We start from the raw sequence: 8,572 nt of genomic DNA, 5'->3' as shown, positions 1-8,572 counted from the left end.
GTGAAAGAGAACCGTACTAGCTGAAAATGTAACAAATGTTACAATTCTGGTCCCCAATCAAACAGAGTCTACTGGGGTATCAGGGGAAAACACTAAAAATCTGTCACATTTATAGCCCCTCCTGCCCTCATCTACCCCCCTTTACCTAGCAGAGCATCTCTGTGTGCCTCCATCGTGTCCGTCGCTTCCCACTCCACGTCCCGCTAATTACCCATCAGCACAAAGACGGGGGCTGTGTTTACGTGGAGGCAGGACCACTGTTCCTCCGGCTGCTGGCTCTGACAGCCTGTCACACTCTGGATCCTCACCGACAGGCAGTGGCAGTAGAGCTGGCCTCAGACCAACCGCCTCCATCCTGGGACCGACACGCGGCTTCGCTCCCAACACGCATCTACTTTGAGCACCCCGGCAATTTGCTGTTGTGCTACATTTCTCTTGGCGGCTGACACTGTTTGTGTTTTTTGTTTTTTTGTTTTTTTTTTGCCCCCCTGCTCTTTCCGCTGCTAATGAGCTTCCTGGGTGCTGTCACGGCAGACTGGAGACGCTGGAGCTCCTAATGGAAAAGTCAGGGAAGACACAGCCTTGAGAGTCGGGCAGAAGTTAGCTTAATTACGTGAATAAATACAGCACTCATAGCCAAATACGTTTGGTTTTCGAGTCTGTAACAGATATTGAATCTCTGCATTTCTCCGGTCTCTTGTGTGTGTGTGTGTTTGTGAGAGAGATAGGAGTGTGTATAGCTGCAGCTGACATGTTTCTCTCCTCCGTGCTGAGATGGGGCCAGCTGAAAGAGCTAGTGAGAGATCATTAGTGCTAGCATCCCCTGACACGACTGTGGGAACATCCTCACCTCCTCATTGTTCCCTCCTGTAGAGAGTTTTGTTCCACCGGTTTGTCCCGTTTCCACCTTCCCATCATACTCTCCCCACCACCTGACAGCCGTCTGGCCGTGTCTTGTTGCAGTTTTTTATTCCCTTGTGCCATATGAGTGAACCACAGATGCCGACAGATTCTTTTAGTTTAAATTACTGGAAAATAAAATGTGATTAATTTTTGAATGAGACGGTAACAGGCACCTATCCACTTTTTTCATTTCCGATACCGATACAGATATCGGAGGTTTGATATTGGCTGATACCAAAGAAAGTGACTTAAAATACTGGGGGGTTTTTTTAAACCTAAATATACTGAAATACAAACTTGATTGCTGACTCTGCACCAAGGTTAATATAGTTTACTAAAACTAACAAAGTAACAAAAACTGAAGTTAAGAAACATTTTTGTTAAGTGAAGTAAATAAAAGCGGGAATAAGGAAAAACTGTAACTAACAATATTTTGTGCTTATAAAACTAACCAAAACATCCTGAAATAATAGACATAATATCCTTGTGCTCAGAGCACAACGCATAGAATTCTAGAATTTTTTTTCATTATCGGGACAGATATGGATATTAACATCGGATCGATGTATCTCTAGTAACAGACAGAGGTTGGCATTTATCGTATCGTTCATCATTCATTGAAATCAGGTGGAAGTTTAGATTGATTTTGGATATTATTATATTCCTGTGAGGTTTAGAAATCTAATGCTTATTGTTTACATTTCAGTTACTAGACCAAAACAAAGAACAGTTTTTGTGCTTTTTTTTGTCCAACCCTCGGGGAAATGAATTTCACAGTATATCAGATGACATCAAAAGCGTAAGAAATTTTTTCACCTTGCAAATAGTTAGATGTGTCTCCATAAAATCTCCCTAACCTAATGTTTACCGACTTATCGTGGGAACAAACTTAAACACGTATCATTTTAATTGCATTTTGTATTTAATTGTTATGCCGCAATTGCAAAATTGTTTTTCTTTTTACGTCGCAGTAATATTGAGAGAGTTTTGTGCACATTTGTAATGAAAATGCAGCTGAAAAGATGGACATAACTACATTTAGAAAGAAAATAACTGAAGCTAAAAGTCCAAAACACCTGTGGATCATAAGATAAACATAAGATGACAGATTTACCTCTAAAATAACTTTTAATTTTACCAACATATTCCTCTGATTGGAAATCATATCAATGTTTGCTGTGTATCTTCCACATCTACACTCTGAAGTTTCAAACGGCATAATATGAAAAAAAACAACAACTAAAGTACACTTCCATCAGCTAATTGCTTCTCTGGGTGGGTAAAACGTTGATAATCTGCTCAATAAAGATAACACTGTATCTGTCCGACATCACAAACAGAGAGTGCATAAAAGCAGAAACAAAGCGACTTGTGACGATGTGTACAGAAATTAATTAGCCGGGTACAGATCCGGACACGCCACCGGTTACGCAGATAAAGACGTTTCACAGGGACAACTCGTGTTTGTGTGCTTTACAAATGGAAATCAAAGCTCTCGCTGCGCGTCGCTCGGTGAAATCCGATCCAGACTCTTATTAAACACGCTGGCCTCATAAACCACGGAGAAGGCTTTAACTGTCCAACAAAAGCGATGAAACTCCCATAAATATTATCAGCAGGCTAATCAGAGCCACTTGAAGGATTGTGTTAAAACAGTAAAAACTCTCGCACACACAAGGCCAGCAAGCACAGAACCTCTGCGTCTCTTAACGTGTGTAATAACTCTTCATACTGTCTCACAGGAGAGAGAGCGAAAGAGAGAGTCTTAAACATGGCCAAGGTGGATGATTCAAGGTTTATTCACTCCTGCTCAAGTGGAGTTCAGTCATTTATGAGGTGACGGCATGAGATAGCAAAAAGGCAACAATATCCAAAACTAAAGGAGCATTCAAATGGCTTCACATGCCTGTGTTTCAACACATGAATGGCTACAATTAGTTTTAAACCTTGATATTGGACGAAACTTAAAAGGTTTGCAAGCTTTCATTGAGTCATAATAGTTAGACAATGGAGGTTTCAATACAAAAGATCTTAAGAGTTAGTATTGGGTACATTTTATGAGATTTGCATCATGTTATAATGTTATTACCTCATCAAAAACATTCCTGGAGTGTTACTTTGATTCGTTCACACTTTTTGAGAAATTTTTTAATCTCCCACGGCAACCATTTGGTTGAGCAAAATGCCGGGGTGGACCTAGTCCCGCCTCCGAGGATGAAGTTCTTCCGCAGAGCTGCAGTTTCCAAGCTTCCATAATAAAGTGCAATCCTTCCCCCCTCAGCCCCTTCAGACTAGCCAGCAGCAGTTAGCAAACACCTGGTGGGACTGAACTCATTATACAAACAATTTCTCAGTGCAACACCGGTAAAAATGTTGTTAAAGGATTAGTAGGATTGCTGTTGTGATGACTTCCTGAATGCGGAGTTTCAAAAAGAGCAGGAGTTTCTTAAAGAGGCAAAGGTCCAATTCCAAGGAGTTGTGCACAGTCATATTCTTTATATATATTGTAACCTTACTAAGCTTATAGCCCAAGTCATTTTTTTCCCAAAGTGATTTTTTTTCTTTCTTTAGACTAAAACATCTTTTGGAAAGAAAAAGGTGGTGATCTTTTGCCAAAATCCCTTTTGGCGAAAAATGACTTTAGGCAATTATTTTAGGAAGGTGACGATATAGCCTCTTTTTTTTTTAAACTGAAGTTAACATAGCTACTTGATTGTGCTATAAAACAGCACTATGTGCCTGGAAAACACATAATACTGGCCTTTTAAACAGTTAAATTAAAACTCCAGTCTTTTAGGCCATCAAACATATTTTAATATTTGACACAGGCAACCTGAGTAAATGCCAAAAAAACACACAAAAAACGGTTGTTTTAAAAAAAAAAGCTATCCAAACCAACCTGTACTCCATGTGAAAATCTAATCACCACCTACTCCTAATCAGTAGTTGTGCCACCCTTGGTGACAACAGCCGCCATCGAGATAATTGCCTCTGAGTTTTTCCATTACTGACATGCAAATTTTGGCCAATTTTCTTTGCAGAATTGTTGTAATGGTTGTAATTGGAGACTTTTCATCCGTGAACTAGCTTTTTTCACGGTCATGCCACAGCATGTCAACTGCATCCAAGTCAAGACTTTAAATAAACAATTCCAAAAATCTTCATTACTGGTTTCTTCAGACAGTCAGGGATGGACTCGCAAGTTTGCTCAATGCAATGTATATATATAGATCTGTAGTAGGATGTTCATCAGTCCACTGAATATTTTCCCAAAAGTCTTCAGAGTCATCAGTTTGTTTTACTGGCGAATGTGAAACTCTCCTATTGAGGACATTTTTCCGCATCTCTTTCCAATTGTTGGATCATAAACACTGACCTCAACTGAGGCGAGTAAAGCCTGCAGAAGTTTAGTTGTTTTGGATTCTTTTGTGACCCTCCATGAGTTTTTCCAGGCCACTCCTGGGAAGGTTCACCACTGTTCCATGGTTTCTGCTCTTGTGGGAAATTAACTGGGGTTCCCTGGAATCCCAACAATCTTTTATAGCCCTCCCCATGCCGACAGTTATCAAAATAATTGAGATCGTAACTTAAAAGCTGTTTTATGCAGCTTACCTTTGGTCTTAAAATGTGGTTGATAATGTGTGCAAAAGAAAAACGTGTTTATGAACACAATTTGTTAAGTTACTATTTAATCTATCACTTCTCTTTGATTTTACTGCATCACATTTTTTGATTTTAATTACAGTATGCTAATTGGCTAGAAGGATTTTAAAATATTCAACAAAATGCAACAGATGTGGTGACTGTCCTAAAAGTCTGTATTTTTTCCCCTCTCAAAGTGATTTTTTAAAAACAAATAAATGAAAAGAAGCACCACTTCTTGTTTGTCAAAAGATGATTTAGGCTAAAAGAATAACTTTTGGCAAAAAATATCAGTATTATTGCATGATTTGGGCATTCTCATTGGGCATTTCGGGTCTTCACCACTTGGTGGCGCTGTCAGCAAGATAAAGCTAGAGGCAGCAGCAGCAGAACAAACATGTAGAGTCGTTTCTGTGTGCAGTTTTAACTCAAAGAAGCATGTTTCCTCCCTCCCCCAAATCTTCCCTTACTTTACCTCTTCAGATCTAGAAACCAAAGATTCAGTCCACAACGTTTGAAATGGGATGTATGCCAGCGTTTTGTACAGGATGATTAATGCCCTGATACCCCGTTTGTCAGACTGGACCGGTAATTAGCCCTCATGGGTCACTTTTAGTGCCAGGACGGTGTCGTTCGCATTGGCACGCCAGAGCTCCGGAAGGTTCCGCGCGGATTTAGCTCCTTGTCATTCCGTTGCACTCGCAGGCCTCTGCGGTAAACTCGCCAAACCGGTGTCAACTTTCCGCAGTTCGTCCAGTCTGGCCTAAGATCTGCTGAACCCCCCATAACCCCAGCAGTAGCAGCAGAAGAGACACAAAACAAAAAGCTTTGAACTTTTTACAGCAGGGTAGAAAGCCCTCCCGTTTACAAAAACGAACGTTTACGCCGAGCCAGATCTGTATGTCAGCGTGACGAAAACGCCACACTGCGTGGACGAATCTCACTTCTACATAATGAACAACTTCTCTTTTTCTTTCGTTTACACAACAAAGGGAAGAAAAATGTCACACCTGTCTGCAGGTTTTATTCCACCATTAACCTACTTTCTGGGAGACAAAGATGGAAAAAAGAAAAGTAAGAACGCACACACAGGAGACAAAAAGACGTAAAAAAAACCCCAAAACGTCTGTCCAGTTGTTGTTTAGCTCATGACATTTGTTTGAATCAGATTGCCGGGGGACATTTACATAGTGCAGGAAATTGCAGGGAAATGTCAGAAAGCATCAGCGGGTTCTGATAGGCCACAGAGAAATGCTGCTTTTTTTTGTACTCTGGCATTTTGGAGGCTTGAAAGTCAAACCGATTTCATTGATCTGCCTTCGTGCTGGATGTTTTCCCCTTCCGCTCGTGCTTACAGCGGCGATTCCTGTTGTCGTGTCAAACAAACGGGACGTTTTTCTCACGGCAGAACGGCTCAGAGGACGGGGGTCCGTACATTTCAAAAGAGCCCGGGCAAATCAGCATGAACACAGTGCTAAATGTCTTCAAATATGGAACGCTGGGTTTACTGTAATGCAATCTCAGAAGGTTCATTTGAGGTAATCTAGCCTTCAACCATCAGGGGGCAGTAGATTGTTAAAAAGAAAAACTGAAACGGATGATGTTTGACTACAACATAAACAGATAAATGCAAAAAATGAAAAGAAAACATCATGATTTCCTGATAGCAACATGCCCTCCTCATATTAGTCTTGAACTTTTACACCTTACAAACAAAAACTCGAAACATATTTTATTGGGATTTGAATTGTTTCAACTTTTGTGAGTCCAACATTCAAATGGGTTGTAGGGTTGGATTTGTTTCATTCTAATCCAGGAAAATGCTTTGATCATTATAAAGGGATGCATGCAGAGGTTTGTTGTCAGCATGATTCTACCTGACCTTTTTATAAGTTTCTCTCAACGTTGGATTTCTTCCCGCCAGTCGTCTATAAAGAGCAGATTTGTGGAGTGCAGAGCTAACAGTTGCTGTGTCCTTAGATTCTCTCACCTGTGCTGCGGATTTCTCTGCCTCCTCCAGAGGAACTTTTAGCATTTTGGCTGCATCGCTAAATAAAAGGACTCTTTTTATGGCCTGTAATTTTGCAGCCTTCAACGTGTTTACAAAGCTTCTTCTCTGATGCATCAGGGTTCGGATTGCAGGTATCAGAAGTTTAAACGGAAGACTTTTCACAACCTTTTAAAGCCACGTTGGATGAGATTTAAGATTTAAATAACTAGGGTTGAGGGATCCTGCTGAATTACAATCAAGCATAGCATGCGTGTCACACAGTGAGGCACGTTCATGTTTAGTTATTGCCTCTTTATTGCTCTCTGGTACAATAGCTGTATGAAAACAACCCAGGAAAAAAAGACATTAGAAATAGTTGGTTCAGCCAACCGGAGATAAATTTGCTCTTAACTATGATAGTGCTAGCTAGCTTTTTCTAGCTAGAAAAGCTAGCTGCACTAGCAGCTAGTAGCCTCAACCGCCTCGAGTCACGGACCGTAATGAAGATGTCTGCACACGAATCAAACGTTAACCTGACAGAAAAGTTCAGCGAGAAAATAAAACCACATTTTTAAGAATATACAAGGTTAGTTTTGCCACAACAAAACGTAAGGCCTGTGATTAACGTATTTAAGTCCAACTTACATTTTTTTTACTGAATCTGAGCACTTTTTCAGACTTTGACGACGATGATTTCAACATGATAGCGGTTCTAAATGTGGGACATTGTTTTTCAGGCTGATCCTTCTTCGGACTTCGCCACAGGTTTAAATTGCACACAGCTGGAGTGTATTCACTAATAAGGTGATTTCTGGTTACACTGCAATTTATTTAGAGATACTGAAGTAAAGGGTTAGATTACTTTACTTTGTTTCATATAAAATCCAAAGAAAATCTAGTGGTTTGTAAATGTAACCCATGTGGAACATTTTGGAAGGCACTGCAGGTAAAATATTTAAAAAATAATCATTGTTGCTCCATAAAGTCTCTGCTTATAGTTGTGTTTTTTTTCTATGGTTCCCCTGAACTATATGACCCTTTTTAGCTCACAAACCAAATTCATATTCACCAGGGCTTCCTACAATACCAGATTGTCTCCTTCACACTTCATTAACGCCTCCCTTAGGAAATATAGAGCTTGTAAAATATAGATCTTGGCCAACCCTGGCTGTCTGCTAATGCATCCAAATTGTTACTTGGCTGATTTTTATTTTATTTTATTTTTTCATTTTTGGATGGGGGGAAAATAAGCTGAATAATCAAAGGAAGACAACAACAACCAAAAGAAAAAACAACAAAAAATACAGCTCGATCTGGAATCAAATGCAGTTAGCTTTAAAAAAAAAAAGGGGGTTATTTAAGTTTTTAAATACACAAAACCTTCTATATGAAGAAGGAGGAGCATAGCGCCATCCTCAGGTAGGATCTGACCCAGTTACACGTGATGCATCGCCGTTTAAATGCCATCTGACTTCTTTCTGATTTACACTGCGACGACTGCAGCGGGACGGCGGTCTGCGAGTAAGTGTCTTCGCTGGACGTCTCATCATTATTCCTACATTTATTAAATTAGGATGATTTATGACCGGTTTGTATGGAGCACAGTGTACTGCCTAAATGACTATTTAAATGAACACAGGAATTTCATTAACTTCTGACCTCCATGAGCACAGATTGTCTTGCATCGCTGCGTCCGGACGAAAGCAGACGCCGGACTCCTTCGTGACCTCGCCGCAGCCTCCGCCTGTTTTGGTCTTTATGTGGTGGAAATATTACTTCTTATTGCTGCTCATATTGAGTTTGTCATATTCCTTTTGTTGTTGTTGTTTTTACCTTATTTTAAACAACAGATCCCGTCCTCCCAAAGCATTCGTCTCATTTACTTGCTTTTCTGCTTTCGCTCTGATTTACATGCATGACTGATCCTTTTATGGGTTCCAAAATCAGTCATTACGTTCAAATGTACTTGGTTTAAAGTTCAATTTCAAGTGCCTGATTCCTTTTTCTTTTAAAGACATTTTGGGGAGACCTTGTCAT

The sequence above is a fragment of the Xiphophorus couchianus genome, chromosome 21, assembly GCF_001444195.1.
Source record: "Xiphophorus couchianus chromosome 21, X_couchianus-1.0, whole genome shotgun sequence".
NCBI lineage: Eukaryota > Metazoa > Chordata > Actinopteri > Cyprinodontiformes > Poeciliidae > Xiphophorus > Xiphophorus couchianus.
The sequence above is the reverse complement of the archived record's forward strand: the minus strand, read 5'-3'. Positions refer to the sequence as shown.